The sequence below is a fragment of the Primulina tabacum genome, chromosome 6 (genome assembly GCF_025594145.1).
Source record: "Primulina tabacum isolate GXHZ01 chromosome 6, ASM2559414v2, whole genome shotgun sequence".
In the NCBI taxonomy this organism is placed as follows: domain Eukaryota; kingdom Viridiplantae; phylum Streptophyta; class Magnoliopsida; order Lamiales; family Gesneriaceae; genus Primulina; species Primulina tabacum.
In genome coordinates this window covers 14128686-14152079 of record NC_134555.1, presented here as the reverse complement: position 1 = coordinate 14152079, position 23394 = coordinate 14128686, and the positions used below count along the sequence as shown (strand labels likewise).

General features: G+C 37.7%; 1 long non-coding RNA gene across 1 annotated transcript; it reads left to right on the top strand.

Moving 5' to 3' along the window:
- The first annotated feature begins 20277 nt into the window (after positions 1-20277).
- On the top strand, positions 20278-22524 carry LOC142548079 (uncharacterized). The gene is made up of 2 exons (XR_012820872.1): positions 20278-20341; positions 22279-22524. It is a non-coding gene; the product is annotated as an uncharacterized LOC142548079 (long non-coding RNA).
- Positions 22525-23394: the final 870 nt, after the last annotated feature.

Below are 23394 nucleotides of genomic sequence, written 5' to 3'. Positions count from 1 at the left end.
GTAAACATGAACTTGCAACTGGTTTGCCCAAAATAGACTTTTCAAAAGAAAAAGTTTGCTCAGCATGTCAGTATGGTAAACAAGTACGATCCTCTTTTAAAAACAAGGACTGTAAATTTTCATCCCGATGCTTAGAACGGTTGCACATGGATCTCTTTGGTCCTATACCAGTCATGAGTTTAGGAGGAATGAAATACACCTTGATAGTCGTAGATCATTTTTCAAGATTTACTTGAGTTATTTTTCTCAAATCTAAAGACCATACTGCTTCGCAACTAATAAAGCTCTTCAAAAGACTTTTAAATGAAAAATCAGTTGGAATTGATCGAATCAGATCTGATCGAGAAACTGAATTCATCAATCAAACTCTTTAAAATTTTCTAGAGAATGGTGGAATTAAGCATGAGCTCTCAGCAGCCTGAACTCCTCAGCAAAATGGTGTAGCTGAGAGGAGAAATCGGACCCTTAACGAAGCTGTTAGAACGATGCTTGCTGATTCTGGAATTTCTCAAAGATTTTGGGCAGAGGCAGTAAACACTGCGTGTTACACTCAGAACAAATCAATGATTAATAAAAATCATATGAAAACAACATATGAGATCTGGCATGGAAGAAAAAGTATAATTACTTATTTCAAAATATTCGGCTGCAGATGTTTTATTCTTGATAATGGTAAAAATTATTTAAAAGCGTTTGATGCTAAATCTGCAGAAGGAATATTTCTTGGATACTCATCAGTTAGTATAGCTTATAGAGTCTTCAACAAGAAAACCCTAAATGTTGAAGAATCTGCTCATGTTGATTTCGATGAAACTGAACTAACTGATAAGCCAACTGATCAAGTTGAGCTAGTTAATCGATTTACAGATATCAGTTTGGAAGATGATGACAAAAATGAAAGTCGTGGCAATCAAAACATACTTCAAACACCTGAACCAGAAGTACTGGACCAATCAGATGTGCAGGAAGTCGTTGCTGATGATCAGTTGATAGAGTATAATGATAACATTCAAATACCAGTTGACGAAGCACCAATTGAGACTGAAAACTTTGTTCAGTTACCAACTGAAGAAATTGCTGATACAACAAATACTGAGTACAGATGGAGAAAATCACATCCACCTGAACTGGTAATAGGAAATCCATCTGATCCAGTAAGAACTCGCAATCAAATGCTAAATTTATTTATCTATTCAGCTTTTGTTTCACAACTAGAACCGAAGAAAACTGATGAAGCTCTTGCTGATCCTAACTGGGTAAATGCAATGCAAGAAGAGCTAAATCAGTTCACTTATAACAATGTCTGGGACTTAGTTCCAAGACCAATTTCAAAAACTATTATAGGTACAAAATGGGTATACAGAAATAAACTGAACGAGGATGGTTCAGTTGTACGCAACAAAGCAAGATTAGTGGCACAAGGATATAGGCAAGAAGAAGGAATTGACTATGATGAGACGTATGCTCCAGTTGCAAGACTGGAAGCAATCAGAATTTTTCTTGCTTATGCATCACACAAGAACTTCAAGGTCTATCAGATAGATGTAAAGAGTGCATTCCTGAACGGTCAACTACAAGAGGAAGTATATGTTGAACAACCCCCAGGTTTTGTAAATCACAACTTTCCTGATCATGTATATCATTTGAACAAAGCCTTATATGATCTTAAACAAGCTCCCAGAGCTTGGTACGAAACTCTTTCAAAATTTCTAACTGATCATGATTTTTCTGTTGGATCAGTTGATAAGACCTTGTTCAAATTTGCTAAGAATGATCACATTTTATTAGTTCAAATTTATGTTGATGATATCATATTTTGGTCAACTAATCCCAAATTATGCGAAAAGTTTGCTAAGCTAATGCAAGATAAGTTTGAAATGAGCATGATGGGTGAACTGACATTCTTTTTTGGACTGCAAGTGAAGCAACTGGAGACTGGTATATTCATCAGTCAAACTAAATATACAAAGGAGCTGCTGAAGAAATTTGGCATGGAATCATGTTCAGTTGCAAATGCTCCCATGAGCTCATCAGTAAAATTGGACACTGATCAAGGGGGAATATCAGTTGAGGCGACATTTTATCGAGGTTTAATAGGTTCATTGTTGTACTTAACTGCCAGTCGTCCTGATATTTTATTTGTTGTCTGTATGTGTGCTAGATTTCAAGCAAATCCTAAGCAATCACATTTCTCAGCTGCTAAAAGAATTTTGAAATATCTTAAGGGTACACAAAATATTGGGTTATGGTATTCTAAAGATTCTACTTTCAATTTAGTTGGATATTCAGATGCATATTATGCAGGATGTAAACTTGATCGTAAAAATACAAGTGGATCTTGTCAGTTTCTAGGAGAGAGACTGATTTATTGGTTCAGCAAAAAGCAGACATCCATAGCTACCTCAACAACTGAAGCAGAATACCTTGCTGCTGGTAGTTGTTGTGCACAACTGATCTGGATCCAGCAACAACTGAGAGATTATGGAGTAATTACGAATGAATCGCCCATATTTTGTGACAATACGAGCACAATTGCCATCACCTATAATCCAGTTCTTCACTCAAGGGCCAAGCATATAGATGTCAGGCACCACTTCATTAGAGATCATGCTTTGAAGAAGAACATTAGACTGGAGTATATTTCAACTGAGCAACAAGCAGCTGACATCTTCACCAAACTATTACCCGAGACTAAGTTTTCTTACTTTCGCAATATTCTTGGTTTAATTGACTTGTCTTAAAATTATTATTGATGATGTTTTACTAATAAAATTCTTTGCAGAAAATAAGAACACAACAACAAATTGGAAATGATAATCTTTCTGACCTTTAAATTTATTTTTATATCGTCAATTTAATTATTCTATGCACCGATTAAGGGGGAATATCAGTTTTTAAGAGGTTAACTGAGAAGACATATGTTAGTAAACTCTCAACTGAAAAGACACAGTCTTAAAACTGATCGTTCAGTTGGGTATTTCACTAATCTTCTCACATAAGTTAACTAATTAATTATATTTATATTCCAAATCAAGTGACGTGACTGTCTTCTATCTAATGATGAATCTTATTTTAAAAAACGTGGAAGCATTTGAACCGTTTAAATTGTACACACACTTACAGCACATGTTTTTATTCAAAATTTTGATGGACTGACACGTGTCCAGAATTTAAACAGTCACATACATATAAATAATTCCCCGCTTGAATTCAGTTTCTTTCTTACGCGTACATCATCTCTCAGAGCAAACTCATACACTCAGAGCTTGAATTTCGCAAAATCTCAGGTTTCCTTACTCTCAGCAATGGCAAATCAGATCCCTGCTCATATATTGAATGCTATGGCTATCAACTTTGAATCAGCTTTATCAGTCGAAGAAGTCGATGTGAAAAATGTATTTCTGAAGCTTAAATCAGCTGGGCTGAGGATATTCTTGGGGCAATACTCGCAGGAGATTTACCCAAAAGAACACCAGGACCTCTACTCAAATGGATATATCAACTCTGATGGAAGCATCATTTCCACTATTAATGGTCAGTTGGTGACCATTTCTGAAGATTCTTTTGGAGAAATCTTTTCATTACCTTCTGATGGACTGGTACACCTTGCTGATGTTAAAGCATCAGATATTGAAGAAATGCAAACTGCACTCTCTACTGATGGACGGAAAATCAAAGTTTCCGATCCTAAGAAGGAACTGAAGCATGAGGTTCAGTTGCTGGCTGATATCGTAGCCAAAGGGCTATTGGCTAAGGCAGGATCGTATGCCGCCCTGACTTTGGAAAAGTTTCAAGCTATTACGGTTATTATGGCTGGAAGAAAATTCAAATGGAAGCAACTTATTTTCAGTATCTTGAAGAATATGTTTTCCTCCACCAAGTAATCCAAAGGATTTGCAGTGCCGCTGAGCTATTTGATGAAAGTCAAAGGGTTGGTGGCTGATGATTCGGAGCGATTATCTAAATTCAAAATTTTCAATGGGAAGAATGTTCTGCCACCCAAGACTAAATTAGATATCTCTCCTGATCAGTTCGTGAAGATCAAAAAGGAGATTGGAACGCAACAGGCTACTCCAAAATCAGTTAAACAGACCAAGACATTGGCTCAACTGAAGACAGTTAAAAGAAAACTGATTATCAGTGAATCCGATTCCGAGAAGACGCCCTCTCCAAAAGTTGCCAAGAAACCAAGAGCACAAAGGACAAAATTACCAACAACAGTAGAATCTATTCCTACTGAAAGACTGAAATTTTCGGATGCCCAACAGCCTATCAAAGCAGTTCCTCTGAAGATCATCCCACCAGAAATCTCAGCTGGTGCAACAAAGGAAACAGTTAGGATCAAAGCTCCTCTAATCCATATCAATCGTCCTGCTGTTCTAGCACCTGCCAGACCCAAAGGTTTAAAGATTATAGAACTGGTGGATACTACTCGTACTGGATTGGAAATTCCACCCATCCTCGGTACTGAAAAAGGCAAGGGCAAATTGATTGAAGAGCCCAGGCCATCAAATCCCATTCAAACTCATATTGACCTTGTTTGGGAACAGGTTAATAATTTTGCAGCATCAAAACCTCAATCCTATGATGCCTGGACCGCTTACAGAACTCAGATTTTTGCTAAGCAGCTGAAAAAGAAATCCCAGCTGAACAAGTTTATCAAACTGGAAGCAATTGTCCTCAAGATGGTCAAAGCTGCCACAATTGTTCAGGCTTTGGAGAGGAAAACCTATTTTTTTGACCAAATTCGAGCTAAGAAGCTATCTCAACTGCTTGAGAAATTGAAGGCAAACTACATTCCCACCAATCCAACTGCTTATAATGATCGAGCTGTGATCACTCAGCTAAATACAGATCTTACTAGCTTGCAAGCTCAGATAAAAGTGTGGGAAATGGATCAAGAGTTAGTTTTTCCTGAGGAAGCCTCTGAAGAAGAAGAAGAAGAACCCTCCTCTCAGCAGAAAGAGCCACCCTCAGAACAAACTATTGTTACAACTGAAGAAATAGTTCAGGATGTGCCACAATCATCTGCTGTGGAACATTATCTGTACTCTGAAGCCGAGTTGAATTTTGCCAACATTGATGAAATTATTCAAGCAGTGGTGACAGAATCTGTTATTAATGAACCTTTATCAGTTGATCACTCCGCTGATCAAGCAGCTGAAGAGAATACCATCTTAACTGAAGAGCCAGTTAAGGCCGCCATTTCTGAACTAAATGATCAAAGAATGATGTCTGCTCAATCACCAGATCACCAAATTGCTGAGAATCTGGAGGCTCTCTTGCCTACTTCTGACAATCCTCCAACTAAAGAGTCAGCTCAAATCTCAGATGACTATCAAGCAAAAGCATCAGTTCATGACTCACTAGCTGAAGATCCTGCAAACTCTCACATTTAGCAGGAAAGCTCAAATGCTGAACAACATCAGTCTTCACCTCATCTGGTCCAAGTGGCAGTAACTGAAACAGATGTTCCAGAACCTAATATTGCTGAACCAATGATATCTGAAAGAACCATGGTGGTTTTTGATCAAATCTCATAGGAAGCTGGACCGTCTGATCAGCCAAATCTTAACTCCGCCAAAGATCTTGATTTTGTTCTTGCAGAAATTCAGGAAATTCAGCATGATATACATAGAGTGATTAATGATCTGTACAAGATTCATCATACTCAATTAGAACGTTCTCTGAAGCTAGAACATTCTGAGGCATTCAACTCAGAGAAACTGAAAGCAATTCAAGAAGCCTTAAACTCTCTGTTTCAATCAATGGAAGCAATTAAGAAGAACAAAGGTTTGGCTGAGAGTCTCTCCATCACTCAAGACGTTATCAGCAAACAAGTTGAAAATCTGGAGACGCTTGTAACAAGAAAAATTGACTCGTTGCAAAACACAATGCTCTCTGTTGTCTCTAGCATATCCACTACTGTCAATGTTTTAACAACAGATGTTCGGAAATTCTCATCGAAGATGGAGTTGTTTGACAAAAAGGGGGAAGAGATCAAAGAGATTCTAGAACAACAAAAGAAATCTTCTCGTTGAAGAAAAATCTCTACAGATTCGTGTAGTCAATTATTCAGTTGATCAATCTCTTATTTTATCTACAATGAGTACAGACGTTCAGTTATTATTTACTTAGTTTTGTCAAACACCATAAAGGGGGAAATTGTTGGAAACTAAATTCCGATGTTTGACAAAATATGAACCAACTGATACGCGCAATTATATTCAGCAACTGGACTTAACAATTGAAATCAGCTGATCTAATAAAGAAAACTGATCAGTTGATACATTCAGCCGTATGCTTTTAAGCTAAGCATCCTTCAACTGAACATGTCTCGGGAAAGAACATTCAACCGACAAAGAGACATAGAAGACTGCAGCTGAATATGAAACGCCGCATTTCAATCAATACAGCTTAGAACAATGCATTTCGGCTAAAGCAGTTAAGACGCCGCATTACAATAAATGAAGCAAACAATGCCCAAGAAATAATGAAGTGGCAATCAACGGATACAAAGTTCAAATATATCTCAAGTTACCGTTGGAAGGGAAGCTTATAAATATGACAGAAGAACAGCTGAATAAAAAAAAATCACTTTATTCAAAGCTTGCTGTTACTCTGCCAAAATCTTAGCTCACTCTTACTTGGTTTATTCGTAGCAGTCATGGCTACAATTTGAGCTCACTAGCACTTTGTAATAATCGTTAAATTCGATAGTGCTAAGATCAGTTACGCACTGAGAACATTTTGTAATACTAAGAGTTTCAGCTTTTGGCAGTGATAAGTCCAAACTGAAGTGGGTCAGTACAAATCTTGTATTCGATCAAAGTCTTTTAGTGGAAATACTATCCTTGAGATAGAAGGGGTGATGTAGGAGTAATTGAAATCTCCGAACATCCAGAAACAATCCTTGTGTATTTTATTTCAGTTTTGTATTCTATTTTTCAGTCAGTTACTTTCCGCAACTACTTTAGTTTAACTGATTTTCATTGACCAGCAAGATTCCGTGAATCAGTTTGTCACCAAACTGAACTCAAAATTCGAAAAAATCAGTTTTAATTGTGAGTGTTTATTCAACCCCCCTTCTAAACACTCTTGATACGTTAATCGATCCTATCAAGAATAACTAGGGCGAATAAAACCCTTGTCTAGCAATTCCTGGATTTGATTTTTTAGTTCTTTCATTTCAGCAGGTGCTAGACGATAAGGCTCTTTAGAAATAGGTATTGTGCCTGGCATTAGGTCAATAGAGAATTCCACTTCACGATCGGGTGGAATGCCAGAAACGTCCTCCGTAAACACGCAAGGAAAATCTCTGACATTATCAACATCTTCTAACTTCTGACTGATAGGAGCATGGGTTGTAGTGACACATGCTAGAAAAGCTTGGCATCCACGTTTAATATGTTTCCTCGCACAAAGACAATAGTTAATGTGCGGTATTTGTTTTTTTCTCTCCACATCAAATACAAAAGATTTACCACTAGGCGGTCTAATAGACATTGATCGATGACGGAAATCAATCCAAGCTCCATTTTGTGATAACCAATCCATACCGAGTAAGATATCAAATTCAGGCATAGGAAGCACAATAAGATCTGCCCGAACCACATCTTTGAATAAGCGAAGCTCCTGATTCTTGACAATTTTAGATGCGAGCATTTGATCACCGGAGGGAATAGAAACATTGAAATCCAAACCCATATATTGTGGAATAATATTCAGTCTTTTGATGAAGGTTTCATATATAAAAGAATGTGAAGCTCCCGAATCTAGCAGTGCATAGGTTGCTACACCTAGAATGATAATCCTCCCTACGGCGCAAATGTCTTTTAAATCTTTTCATGCTGGAGCATAAGGAAATTTCTATCATTATTCTTCGAAAATGAGGTGAAGATTACGTGTTGAACTTAAGCATTTCTTGAAAAATTGCATTTTAGCCCTTCAATTTTTTGAAATTTGCGTTATAGTCCCCAAAATTTTTGAATATTTGCATTTGACCCTTATATTTCTAAGATTTACATTTTTATCCCTTAAATTTTGAAAATAGCATTTTGACCCCTTAAGAATTCGGAAATTGCATTAAGCCCCTGAAGTTTTCGATATTTGCAATTTAGTCCCTTAAATTTAAGAAATCTCAATTAAGTCCTAAACTTTCGAAAATTGCACTTAGAACCCTTCAAAAATTCGAAACCTCTTACAACCCTTAACTATGATTTTCTTAATTTTGGCCCTAAAACTTCTATTTGGAATTAATACATCATTTGCATAAAATAAGGGTCAAAATAAAATACCATTTTCTATGGTTTCTAAAATCATATCTTAAATCCAACTAAGGTAGAGCATGCAACCTAATTTTCACTAGGTTAATCTTGATCCGAATTCAATTCTAATAACCAATTTAACATTTCATGTAATTAAAAGCAATAAAAAATATTAAATGACTAGGTTACCCATGATAAGCGTAGTGTCTGCCTCCTCCTCAGCTTCTTCAGCATTCATAACTTATTCTCTTCGAACAGTAGGTGCTTTTCTCTTCGGGCAATCAGCAGCCTTGTGCCCATTCTCCTTACAATAGAAACATTTGAATGTCCCCCATTCACATTTTCCAAGATGTAAGCGATCGCACTCCTTGCATGGTTGCCTCTCAGCAGGCTTTGGTGCTCCAGGATTTGGTGGTCTTTGCTATCCTTGCTTCTTGACTTGACCTTGAGGCTTTTGAGGCCCTCGAGGTCTAGGAGGACCCGTATATGGTTTCTTGTTTGGCTGATTGTTATTTTGGTGTTGTTGCCTCTTGCGCTGCATCTCAAACAAAATGTTCATCAAAGATTGCTCAGACTGGAATGCATAAGTAATAGCAGTGGCATAGTCCAAAGGACGCATCATCATAACATTATTCCGTAATGTGGGTCATAAACCATCCATGAAGTTTCTAAGCTTTTCTGTAGGATCCCTCACAATAAGGGGTACAAAGTGACAACCCCTATCAAATTTTTTCACAAACTCAGCAACACTCAAGTCTCCTTGACGGGGGCTCATAAACTCCCTTTTCAGTCGCCCTCTAACATCAGCAGTAAAGTATTTTTCATACAATATCTCCTTGAAACAAGCCCAAGTAAGTGTAGCATTGTCAATACCATGCTCGGCTCCTTCCCACCATAAAGAAGCATCATCCCTAAACAGGTATATGGCACACTTCACACGGTCAGCAACCCCCATATTCAGATATCGAAAGTGTACCTCAAGTGCACGAATCCAAGCCTCAACAAAAAAAGGATCGGTGGTGACAGAAAATTCCTTTGGCCCTAGCCTCCGAAACTGATCATACAGGTCATGCTGTGGCCTAGGTGCCTGCTGTAACTGCTGATGTCACTGCAGCGCTGCTGTAATTGTTGCTGCTGCTCGAAGAAACGAGCCATCCCCTCTAAGGCACGAGTAGCAGCATCTCCTTTAGGAGGTAGGGGTGCATTCTCTTGTCGGTTCACACTGTGCTCAGCTTGATTCTCAATAACACGGGCACGTCTAGGAGGCATTTTATCTGAAAGATTTTCAAATAATAACGTAACCAACATGCATTTAAATCTAAGTTTTCTAATCATGAAACATATCCTAATTCATTTTAGCAATTTAAGCATACAATGCATATATACTAAAAAACAAGTAAACATGTGACGTAAACATATCATTCATGTAATCATGCAGGTAACTTCATATTAAATCATATAAAGCATGTAAAACATACAATTTGATGGCTTGACGACTGCTCTTTCCGGTGCTTATGGTGGCACAACCCTTTACAGGACCTTTGCTCTGATACTAACGTAAACTTCTGCTAATAGTTTTGCTTAAAAAGTACTAGAAATTTTTTTTAAAAAAAAAACTAACCATGAAATCGACCGAACCCTTAACAATAAATAAAAATATTTTTATAAAATATTTTGCACCATTTAAAATAATAAATTAACCAACTAGTATTTGAAAATTAAAGGAAATATCTCAAAGCATAAAATCGTCAAATGTTTACCAACCTAAAAAGCAATAAACTTGAAAAGTATCATCATCTCAAAACCACTCAAAAGCATAAATAAATAGTCTTAAAAATCTTTAACGTAAATCATAAACATAAATCATAAGTGCGTAAAAGTAGAACCGCTGGTCCTCGGGTTATGTGCACCGTCAGTCCAGTCAGGTCAACCATCAAGACCCCCAGTAACATTAACATCATAATCACCTGCATCCATCACACCTAATGAGTCTAAAGACTCAACACACCATAATCTTGATAACAAGTAATACGTATAAAATCACATGTAATAGTAAAAATACTTTTACGTAAAAATAACATTTTCATGACATGCATAACATAAACCTCAATCTTTTCTTTTTCATTATTTCATAACATAAATCCTTTCATCATGAACATATACATTTTCCTTTTTAAAGAATTCAGATCGTTAATTGTGACTTTCCACATCCTCAAAAATTCGATGGATCCATCTACTTGTAATCATAGTACTGGGAGGCGGGGACATCAGCGACAGTCAACTGAACCTTGGCCTATCCTCATCGAATGGAAATACGATCGTCGGGCGCCCTCTAGGGCATTTTCCCTCACGATATCCCCATTCTAATCCTCAATATTCACAATTACTTCACCTCCTTCAATGTTTCCCATTTTCATCACTTTATAAAAATCAAGCATTTAATATCCTTTTCTTTTAAAAACAAACATGCAATATATCTTTCAGCTTTATCGTTTCATCATAAATTCCATGAGTAATCATAAAATTCCAAAAATCATAAAGTTCCTTACATAAATCATAAAATTCCATAAACCTTTAAATTAATCATTTTAGAATATAAAACAGCATTCAGAGCACTGCCATGACGTTAACTAATTTTTTGGTGTAAAATTACCGTTTTACCCCTAGGCGTAAAAGTCTTCGAGTTTGAATTTTTCTTAATTTCATTGACTCTAACATGTACCAAATAATTATTAAAGTTTAAATTAATTTTCCCATAATCTTATTTAGCTTAAATATTAAACTTTTTAATTAATCTTTAATTATAAGTTTTAAAGCATTTTAATACCGAATAATTTCAAACTTTAATATAAAATTCCTAAATTCAAAACTTAGACTTTTTATATTACTTTAGCCCTCGTGAACCATGACCCGACCTCTGTGAGCCGTGTTTCGATTTATTTTCTAAAACCAAAACACTAAGTCCACACCCTAAGCCATATCGAGCCACCCTCACGTTTGCACCATGTCAAGCTCGAACCACCTCAAGCCATCTTCAGGCCACACCTCCCCTGGAGCCTCTGGACCACTAGGACCCCTATGACTCGAACCACAACTTGAAACCGAAGCCATGCTAGCAACAAAGCTCTCGGGCGAGAACCCTTGTAGACATAGGACTCTTGTTCGCACCGAGAACCCTAGCCATCGACCCAGCCCTTGAACCAGACCCAAGTGCACTCACCTAGGACCCTAACGACTCACTCAAGCCTAGCCAGAAGCACCCTAGCCGAGCTTCTCCTCCCCTGCGCAGCTGCAACATGCGTGCAGCCCTAGTGCGCTTGGGTTAGGACTCCTTCCCAGCCCTCATGACTCGAGTCCTAGCGTGTCTAGGACTCTAACCTTGACCCTTACCGATTCGTGCCCGAGTCTTGACCCCAGAAAAAGCCAAGCCGAGCCTCCATGACCCAAAACCGAGCCCCTGAGATCATCCCCTTCCCGATTTCAGTTCCAGCTTGTTGTTTCATGTTGTGCCACATTTTGGGTGGTGTTCTACGACCCGTAACTCATGTAGAAACAAGGCTTTATCATACCCTAATCATGGCAGTCCCTTGCACAATATAAAACATGATTTTGGATCAATAATTCATAAGTTTAATACATGTATGTGCAATATTACGAAAATAAGTGTCAGGACTTCATGCTTTTCATAAAAACGTTATTTAAAACCATAATACGATGTGCTAGATGAGAAAATGAGATGTATGGTGTGCCTTTGCGTTTTAACGCATGATTATACGTTGACGACGAAGAACGACGAGGAGGAGGGCCTAAGGCTGGTGTTCCCTTTGAAAGCTTCAACCTTTTCTATCAAACTTGATGTGTGTGTGGCGTGAACAATGGAGAGAATTTGGAGAGAAATTCTGATGGCGTGAGTTTATGGGGTTTAGGGTGGGGTTTTTGTACGTTAAATTCTTTTAATTAATCACTCATAAGGCTTAGGCCCATTAAGTAGGTAATTAGGCCCATTAGTGCTTAATTAAAGTTTTAAAAATAATTTTGTTTAGGAAAGTTTGTGAATTTATTAGCCGGGTTGCCAAAACTTTTGTATTTTTACTGAAAAGCAACACCGATAGAATTTACGTCCCGGTGTATAAAATCACATAAAAACCCCTTATTTTTGAAAATATGAAAGAGCATCAACCCTAATTTAAATAATTAAAAATAATTATTTAATAAAAACATTTTACATTTTTCAGCCCTCGGTCTCCGTTCCTCGATCGCAACTCGAATAATCCTTAAAAGTACATTTTAATGCATGATGACAATAAAATTCTATTTAATATATAATAATGCATGTCACATTTAATTTAAGCCATTAAAATCATTTAATTAGTCTTTTTTTTTTCATTTTCCTAGATTTGCATGCAGTTGAATTACATTTCTTAATTTTGGACCTTACACTTTGTTTCTTGTCTTCTTTCTTGCTTATCCAAGATTTGTATAAGTCTTTCTTCATAATTCATATTTGGAGTTAATTGCAGAGGTTCATTTTTTAGTGCATGTGATGGGTTCGACATGTAGTTTCGCAGCATCGAGATATGAAACACATTGTGTACTCCAGATAGCATCAGTGGTAGTGCCACTCTATAGGCTAGTGTTCCAGTCCTATTTGTTGGAAACTAAATTCCGGTGTTTGACAAAATATGAACCAACTTAAAATACGAACCAATTGATCGAGTAAACTGAACTCAGCAACTCAACTTAACAACTGAAATCAGCTGATCTAATAAAGAAGACTGATCAGTTGGAAATTGATCAGTTGATATATTCAGCCGTATGCTAAGCACCCTTCAACTGAACATGTCTCGGGAAAGAACATTCAACCGTCAAGAGACATAGAAGATAGCAACGCCGCACTTCAATCAATACAGCTTAGAAAATGCATTTCGGCGAAAGCAATTAAGACGCCGCATCACAATAAATGAAGCAAACAATGTCCAAGGAATAATCAAGTAGAAATCAACGGATACAAAGATTTAAATTCATCTCAAGTTACCGTTGGAGAAAAGAAGCTTATAAATATGACAGAAGAATAGCTGAAGGAAAGAAGGGAGTCAACACTATTCAAAAGCTTGCTGTCACTCTGTCAAAATCTTAGCTCACTCTTACTTGATATATTCGTAGCAGTTAAGGCTACAATTTGAGCTCACTAGCAAGTTGTAATAATCGTTGAAATTCGATAGTGCTAAGATCAGTTACGCACTGAGAACATTCTGTTAAACTAAGAGTTTCGGTTTTTGGCAGTGTTAAGTCCAAACTTAAGTGGGTCAGTACAATTCTCGTATTTGATCAAAGTCTTTTAGTGGATATCCTATCCTTGAGATAGAAGGGGTGACGTAGGAGTAATTTAGTTCTCCGAACATCCAGAAACAACACTTGCCTACTTTATTTCAGTTTCGTATTCTATCTTTCAGTCAGTTATTTTCCGCAACTACTTTAGTTTAACTGATTGTCATTGACCAACAAGATTCCGAGAATCAGTTTGTCACCAAACTGAACTCAAAATTAGAAAAGACCAGTTTTAACTGTGAATGTTTATTCAACTCCCCCCCCCCCCCCTTCTAAACACTCTTGATACGTTAATCGATCCTATCAAGTGATATCAGAGCGGTTGAATCTTGTTCTTGAATACTTTTGATCTAAAAACTTGCCAGCATGACTTCATTCAACAAAATTCCCATGTTTTCCAGAGAAGAATTTGATGATTGGAAAATCAGAATACAGGCTCATTTGGCTGCACAAGATGATGACATGTGGTATGTCATAACTGATGGAACCATGAAGATTCTAAAAACAAATATAGCAGTTTCCATTACAGAAGGAGCACCACAAAGAATAGAAAAGCCCAGAGATGAATAGACAACTCAAGATAAAAGAAAAGCAAATCTTGATAATGTGGCTAAAGACATTCTGTACAAAACGCTGGACAAAGTAACCTTTTGCAAAATAAAAATGTGTAAGACAGCCAAAGAAATTTGGGAAAAGATGATCCAGCTGTGTGAAGAAAATGATCAAACCAAAGAAAATAAACTTTCTGTTGCAGTGCAAAAGTTTGATAACATCAAAATGAAAGCAGGAGAATCGATGCACGAGTATGATGAAAGAGTAAGCAATATCATCAATGAGTTAAATTCACTTGGAAAAGTGTATACCAACAAAGAGATTGCACTGAAAGTAATAAGAGGTCTTCCCAAGGAATGAGATGTCAAGACCATGGCAATGAGGGAGTCCAAAGATCTGAACCAAATCGAACTTCATGATCTGTTTGCTGATTTAAAGGCCTATGAATTTGAGCTGCAGACCAGAGAAGGAGAACAATCTACCTCTGCAGCCACAACTGCTCTAGCTGCTGTCAGAACTGAACCAATCACTTCAGTCGAAAAATCTGCTGATCAGTTGAGTAATGATGCTATGTCATTGTTCATCAAAAAATTTGGAAGGTTCATGAGAAAGAATCAAGGGAACTTCCAGAAGCCATACCAAAGGAACAATTCCAAAGATGAACCAAATGCCGGCTATAACTGTGGCAAATCAGGTAACTTCATTGCTGATTTTCCTAAACCAGAGAAGGACAGTCAAAGCTCAACTGATAGAAGAAAGAAATCATACGAATGCAAAAGAAGACCCAAGGAAGATAAGAAGGTCTTCAGAAAGAAACATGAGGTACTCTTAGCTGAAGAAAACAAATCTAAATGTGCAGAAACTGACAGTGAAGAGTCGGAACCAGAAAGCTCATGCAGTTCTAGTGATGATAAGGAAGTAAAGTGCTTGATGGCTAATGATGCAGCAGAAAAATCATCTAGCCAACAGGTATTTGATTTCAGCTCAACTGATTTCACACGAGAAGAACTCATTCTAACACTACATGACATGGTAAATGAGTATCAAAAGCTTGCATCATCATTTGAAGAAATCAAAGCAAAGCAAACTGATCCCACAGACAATAAAACCAAAACTGATGAATCAGTCGATGGGTTGAGTCTAAAAAGGGAAACTGCTGAGTTAAAAGCAGAAAGAAACAAAAATCAGTCATTAATACAGAAGTTGATGCTTGAAAACTCAAAACAAACTGAGCTTATTCAGTCTTGGAACAAATCATCTACTGCACTAAATGCGATGCAAATTTCACAAAAATCAGTTTCTGATAAAACTTGTTTAGGGTTCAACACTCAAGGAGAAATGTATCCAAATGATACTCAACCAAAGCTAACAATAGACAAAGGGAAATACATTCACTTTGTCAAATCAGCAGTGGTACAAGAACAAATTGAGCACAGTAAACTGATTGAGCAACCTACTGAGAATATGAACAAGGCTAAAAGATATGGGATTGGTTATAGTCAAAAATTCTCAACTGATTCACAAAGTCAATCATCAAAGAGATTTTACAAAAACTATTCGAATGGCTATTCCAATTACTATAACTGCAAGCCAGATCAGAAGAGATATAGACTGAAAAATCAGTTGAATAAAGCTAAAACACATATTGTGTAACGCCCCAGATTCGACGACTGTCCTCACTGTATCAAGACGAGTCTTTCCAGCGTGCTTATGTCCTCACTCACACGCACCCTGGGAAACCTCCCAGGAGGTCACCCATCCCAAAATTACCCCAAGTCAAGCATGCACAGGAGGCGAACCCAGACACTACACTACTGACCGGTAATCATTTCTATTTAAGCTCGGTATTATTTGCCTTGCATGTGGAAATTTTATTTGAGATTATTAGTGTACTAGTAAGATTTTAGATTGACTTGGAATATATTGATTTCAACTATGCTTAAAGTTAATTGCTAGTATTTTGGGATATAAGTTTGGTGTTGTGCTAACATCTCTCAGGAAATATTTTCATAAAGAGATTAGCCACAACTGCACTGATAGATTCAGGAGCCACTCACTCCTTTATATCGGAGACCTTTGCTAATCATTTGGACATCAAGTCCATTGGCCTAGACGTGAACTTTTCAGTGACACTTCCATCAGGGGAAGAGTTGTTAGCCACCAGTGTGGTCAGAGATATTGATCTAGAACTGCAGGGTCACTTGGTGTATGCAGATTTGATTATATTGTTAATGCCAGAGTTTGATATCATTTTGGGAATAGATTGGTTGACAAAGAATCGAGTTCTTATTGATTTTCAGAAGAGATCAGTGTTGGTCAGACCATTAGGCATGGAGCAGTTTCTATTCGAGCCAGCTAGATGGAGGAATTTTCCTCGCATGATCTCCTGTATACAGGCGAGGAGATTGATTTCCAAAGGGTGTCAGGCTTTCTTGGCCAGTATTGTGTCAGCACCTGATGTAACCACTCCATCTATATCAGATGTTCCAGTAGTCAGAGATTTTCCAGACGTCTTTCCAGATGATGTTGCAGGACTTCCACCGGATAGAGAAGTGGAGTTTGCCATCGATCTCATGCCAGGTACCGTGCCAATCTCTAAGGCACCATACAGATTAGCTCCAGCTGAGATGTTAGAACTCAAGAAACAGATACAGGAGCTTCTGGACAAGGAATTTATTCGCCCAAGTTTCTCACCTTGGGGAGCACCAGTACTATTTGTGAAAAAGAAAGATGGGAGCATGAGGCTTTGCATCGATTACCGTGAGTTAAATAAGGTGACGATCAAGAATAAGTATCCATTGCCTAGAATAGAAGATTTGTTTGATCAATTGCAAGGAGCTACTGTATTTTCTAAGATAGATCTTCGATCAGGATATCATCAATTGAAAGTGAAGGATGCAGATGTCCACAAGACAGCTTTCAGGACCCGGTATGGGCATTACGAGTTCTTAGTGATGCTGTTTGGAGTAACGAATGCTCCAGCTATTTTCATGGATCTAATGAACCGAGTATTCCATCAGTATCTTGATCAGTTCGTCATAGTATTTATTGACGACATCCTCATATACTCGAAGAGCCATGAAGAACATAACCAGCATTTGAGGATAGTCTTACAGATTCTTCAGAGTCGCAAGTTATTTGCGAAATTCAGTAAGTGCGAATTTTGGTTGGAAAAGGTAGCGTTTTTGGGTCATATAGTATCTAGTAGTGGTATCGAGGTGGATCCAGCGAAAGTAGCAACTGTCAAGGAATGGGTTGAACCAAAGAATGCATCTGAGATCCGAAGTTTTCTGGGATTAGCTGGTTACTACCGTAAGTTCATTCAAGGATTCTCGTCGATAGCAGTGTCACTCACTTCACTTACTAAGAAGAATGCTAAGTTTGTGTGGAGCGATGAATGTCAGAAGAGCTTCGATACTTTGAAGCAAGCTCTTATTTCAGCACCAGTGTTAGCCATGCCATCAGGGCAAGGAGATTTTGTGTTATACACTGATGCATCTAAGCTCGGTTTAGGAGCAGTAATGATGCAACAAGATCAGGTCATAGCTTATGCTTCCAGACAGTTGAAGGTACATGAGAAAAACTACCCGACACATGATCTTGAGTTAGCAGCCGTTGTTTTTGCATTGAAAATTTGGAGACACTATCTATACGGTGAGAAATGTCAGATTTTCACTGATCACAAGAGTCTCAAATATTTCTTCACACAGAAAGAATTAAATATGAGACAGAGACGTTGGTTAGAACTTGTTAAGGATTACGACTGTGAAATTAGCTATCATCCGGGAAAAGCTAATGTTGTCGCAGACGCATTGAGCAGAAAAGTTGCAGTCATAGCTCATTTATCAGCTCAGAGATCTCTTCAGTATGAGATTCAAAGGTTTGACTTGGAAGTTTATCGCAAGGGCAAAGCTCCTAAGCTGTCAAATCTGACAGTCAAATCTTCCTTGCTAGATCGTATTCGAGCAGGACAGTCTTCAGATGAGCAACTACAGAAATGGAGACTAAAAGATGAAGCGAAGGGCAGTGTTCTCTACACAGTGTCAGATGGTATTGTGAGATACAAAGATAGAATGTGGGTGCCTAGTGGTGATTCAATCAGACAGGATATTTTGTCAGAGGCACATGCATCTCCGTATTCTATTCACCCAGGAGGTACCAAGATGTACAAAGACTTGCAAATTTTGTATTGGTGGCCAGGGATGAAACGAGATATCGGCAGATATGTATCAGAATGTCTCACTTGTCAGCAGGTGAAAGCAGAGCATCAGAGACCAGCAGGGATGCTTAAGTCACTTCCCATTCCAGAGTGGAAATGAGAGAATATCACCATGGATTTTGTTGTTGGTTTGCCGAGGTCAGTCAGAGGATCCAATGCCATTTGGGTTATAGTGGATCGACTAACTAAGTCAGCACATTTCTTACCAGTGAAGACGACTTTCTCCATGACGCAGTATGCGGAGCTTTATATAAGGGAGATAATTCGTTTGCATGGGATTCCAGTTTCTATTGTGTTAGACAGGGATCCGAGGTTAACATCGTCCTTCTGGAAAAGTTTACATGCAGCCATGGGGACGAAATTGTTATTCAGTACTGCATTTCACCCTCAGACAGATGGCCAGTCTGAGCAAGTGATTCAGATATTAGAGGATTTGTTGAGAGCTTGTATGATTGATTTTCATGGGACTTGGGAGTCTAAACTACCACTTGTGGAGTTTACCTACAATAACAGTTTTCAATCATCAATAGGTATGGCTCCTTATGAAGCTTTGTATGGACGAAAGTGCAGATCGCCAGTTCATTGGGATGAAGTTGGTAAGAGAGCAGAACTTGGTCCAGAAATAGTTCAGCAGACTGCAGATGTGGTGGTTAAGATTCGTGACAGAATGAAGACCGCCCAGGGTCGTCAGAAGAGTTATGCTGATAAGAGAATGAGAGATCTTGAATTTGCTGTAGGTGATCATGTATTTGTTAAGATAGCACCTATGAAGGGTGTTATGAGATTTGGGAAGAGAGGTAAGCTGAGTCCGAGATTTATTGGACCGTTCGAGATTCTTGACAGAGTTGGAACACTAGCTTATCGTGTAGCCCTACCGCCGAATTTGGCCGGAGTGCACAATGTATTTCACGTTTCGATGTTGAGGAAGTATCTAGCAAATCCTTCGCATGTTCTGAGCCATGAGCCTTTGCAGTTGACTCCAGACTTGTCTTATGAGGAAAGACCGATTAAAATTTTAGACAGACAAGAGCGTAGACTTCGAAATAAGACGACTAAGTTAGTCAAAGTCCAGTGGCTGAATCAATCAGTGGAGGAGGCCACTTGGGAAGCTGAAGCAGATATGAGAATCCGCTACCCAGAGTTGTTCGGTAAGACTTAATTTCGAGGACGAAATTTTTATAAGGGGGGAGATATTGTAAAGCCCAAAATAGTATACGTAAAATCCATGCATATATTTAATTTATGAAATTTATTATTTTAATTATTTATGTTTATTTAATGTATGTTAAAATGTTTTCTAGAGTTTTATGTTTCAGGCGATTATTCGAGGCGAGATCGAGGAAAGGAGATAGGAACGATTTTTTTTAGTAAATTTTAATGCAGTATTTTATTTAAGATAAGGATGGAGTATTTTAAATAATTTAATTAATTTTAGTAATTTAAGAGCTTAATTATTTAAATGATTAATTGATTTTAAAATTTTAAAGTTGTAGTATTTGTGCATCTTATTTAAATTTAAAATTTATAATGGGGTTAATATGAGATTTATTTTAAATTAGTATGTTAAATGTTTTTAAATAGATTTTTTAGTATATTAAATACATATGTTACAATTGTTTATATATATGTAGGTATATATATATACACACATATATATATCAACACACAAGCACACACACTTTGACTCACACACACACTCACACATTTACACACACATATACACGTACACACACACAACACAAAACACAAAACAAAACATGCTATTAAACTTTTTGACTAAAGAAAAGGTTGTGTTTTTAAAACACTCCTCTCTCAATTTATTTATTTCATTTTCTTCCTTCTTTTTTTTCATTCAACGAACACATCTCCTCTAAAAATTTCCAGCATATATTTAGTAAGTTTTCTTTGAAGAAATTGAGCTAAGTTCGTCCCGGATCGTCTCCCGTATCATCTCCGCTTCGGTATCGTCGTTTCGGTATTTTTAAATATCAAAAGGCACGTATATTCTGTTCTTGATGCATCGATCTTGTCATATTATGCGTTGTGTTGTTATTTATGCAAAAATTATATGTGTGATGCATAGAAGTTTGAGCAATCACGTCTAGATCAAGTTTGAAACAATTTTGGATCACCAAATTCACGTTTTTGCTGTTCTGTAAAATACTGCGATTTTTCGGTATTGATTTTGAGAAAACTTTCAACGTGAAAATCGTAGAACTTTTCGATGCCTTCGATTTGATATAAAATTCGAGTTATTTGGATTAAAAACGAGTGAGTTATGGTGTTTTTAGTATGACTGCTATTTTTAGATCCGAAAACTCATGTTTCGCTGTTCTTTCGAAAACTGCGATTTTTTGGTACATATTTTGAGAAAACTTTTAATTACAAAAACGTAGATCTTTTTGATACGTTTGATTTGATATAAAATTCGAGTTATTTGGATTAAAAACGAGTGAGTTATGGAGTTTTTTGTATGACTGCTCAAATCGTGTTTCAAGAAAGTTATGAATTTTAATATGTTCTTGAAGTTTTTATGTTGCAGGCTTTGTTGGGGATCAACGGGTGATCGTTGCTGCATATAAGAAAGTTAGTAATGATGTTTAGAGTATTTTTGAGGTTTTGATTCATGTCGTTAAGAGCTTGAATTATTAAGATGTCGTAAGAAATAAACTTTAATATAAATGACAATATTTTGGGTCGTATGAATTGTAGGGTGATTATAAAAGTTTAGTTCATTGTTATGGTGTCCTAGAATGGTCTCATAGTGATGAATCTTGATGCCTTATGTGTTAATTGGGAGAATAGACATGTCGCAAAATTTTCATAAAATAATTCGTCGAACAGAGCGGACACGGACCCGGACACGAAGGTAGGCACGGTGTCCGTGCCTTCTTATTTCATCACAACAATTTTTAAGCGCACAGACACGGACCATGATACGGACCTAGGGACGGGGTCCGTGTACCTTCAGATTTTAGATATATTCTTTTATTATTTAAGGTTTGATTTGAGGTTTTATACCATGGTTTAATATGATGTTTTACAGGGTTATGTCATGGGAAATTATAGAATGTTCTAAGAATTTATTTAGCTTGGGATTAAGCATGACATTTACATTTAAGTTGTATAAGTTAAGTTTATGTATTCATATTAGTATGTTGCAGCAACGACCTGATTGACATCCAACGAATCCCTCAATGCAAAGTAAGTATGTATGACGTGCAAAGAAAATATTTGAAGTTTTTGAGGTATGCTAAATGTCTTGTGACCAAAAGTGAATGGGTTTGGAAGTCGGTGAACGTGGCCGAGGACCTCTCCACCCCGTTAAATTATGAACGGGTTTGAAGTTAAGATTGGAAAGCGTTAAATTATGAACGGGGACCAATCCGCCCGTTAAATTATGAACGGGTTAGATCGTGGTTGTGAAGCGTTAAATTATGAACGTGGATCAACTGGCCTGTTAAATTATGAACAGGGATCTCATGTATGTGGCAGTGGATATGTCTCTGTCAGCCCAGTACTGTGGTTTGTCTGATCAGGCATTTATTATGTTATGGGTCACTTGCTTTGAAACATCCTCTACGCAAAATGATGAAGTTAAGTATGTTGAAGTATGAAAGCATGTTTAAAGAAAAGTTTATGTGATGGCACGTCATATTATGTATGCATGTATGTTCAAAGTTTATGCAAAGCTCAAGTTTATGAAAGTTCAAGTTATTATGCAAGTTCAAGTTTCAAAGTATGTATGTTCAAGTTCAAAGAAGTTTATGAGAGTTCAAAGTTATTATGAAAGTTTAAGTTTCAAGTATATATGTTATATTTTGAAGTTGTATGTGGTTTTATTATGTAATACTCGTTATTCCCAGTTTATACGTGTTGAGTCTTTAGACTCACTAGACTTGAACGATGCAGGTGAGTACGTTGAGGAGGAGACATGAGGTGGCGACCAAGGGGCAGGCTTGGACTGAGCGGAAGGCTAAACCCGAGGACCACTATGTTTATGTTTTATGAAAACTTTAAAATATTATGTTTTTATGTTGGATGTGAGATGATTTGAAATAAGTACTTTGTTGGAAAATATTAGTTGGGAATGTTGATTTTAATATTATTAAGTTAAATGACAAGTGACGACCGTATGAAATTTTATGTTTAAGAAAATTTTTAATTTTTCCGCAAATTTTGAAGTAGTAAAAGTACGGTACGTTACAGTTGGTATCAGAGCCGACCTCTCTTAGTAAGCGGAAGCTGTTGGGCATGTGAGGCCCGGGGCCGAAGAGGGCGGGGGGTGATCGTCGGTGCCATGAGGTTGCACGGACAATGAGCGGCTCCTGGCAGGCTTCTAGGTGGAGGGAACATGAATGAACCGATCCCACACCGGAATGAGAGGGATTACGAGACTGTTCAATGTAATGGACTGTACAGTTGAAGAGGACTTAAAAGATTTGATTGGTACTACTCATATCACGAAGGTGCATCTTCTTTTCGGTAGCTCATCACATAAGAACTCCAAAGTTAAGCGTGCTTGACCTGGGGCAATTTTTGGGATGGGTGACCTCCTGGGAAGTTTCCCAGGGTGCGTGTGAGTGAGGACATAAATACGCTGGAAAGACCAGTCTTGATACAGTGAGGACAGTCGTCGAATCTAGGGCGTTACAGTTGGTATCAGAGCCGACCTCTCTTAGTACGGTGTGGTTCGGGGACGAACCAAGCGGAAGCTGGTGGGCATGTGAGGCCCGGGGCCGAAGAGGGCGGGGGGTGATCGCCGGTGCCATGAGGTTGCACGGACAATGAGCGGCTCCTGGCAGGCTTCTAGGTGAAAGGAACATGAATGAACCGAACCCACACGGGAATGAGAGGGATTCCGAGACTGTTCAATGTAATGGACTGTACAGTTGAAGATGGCTTAAAAAGATTTGATTTGTACTACTCATATCACGAAGGTGCATCTTCTTTCGGTAGCTCATCACATAAGAACTCCAAAGTTAAGCGTGCTTGACTTGGGGAAATTTTGGGATGGGTGACCTCCTG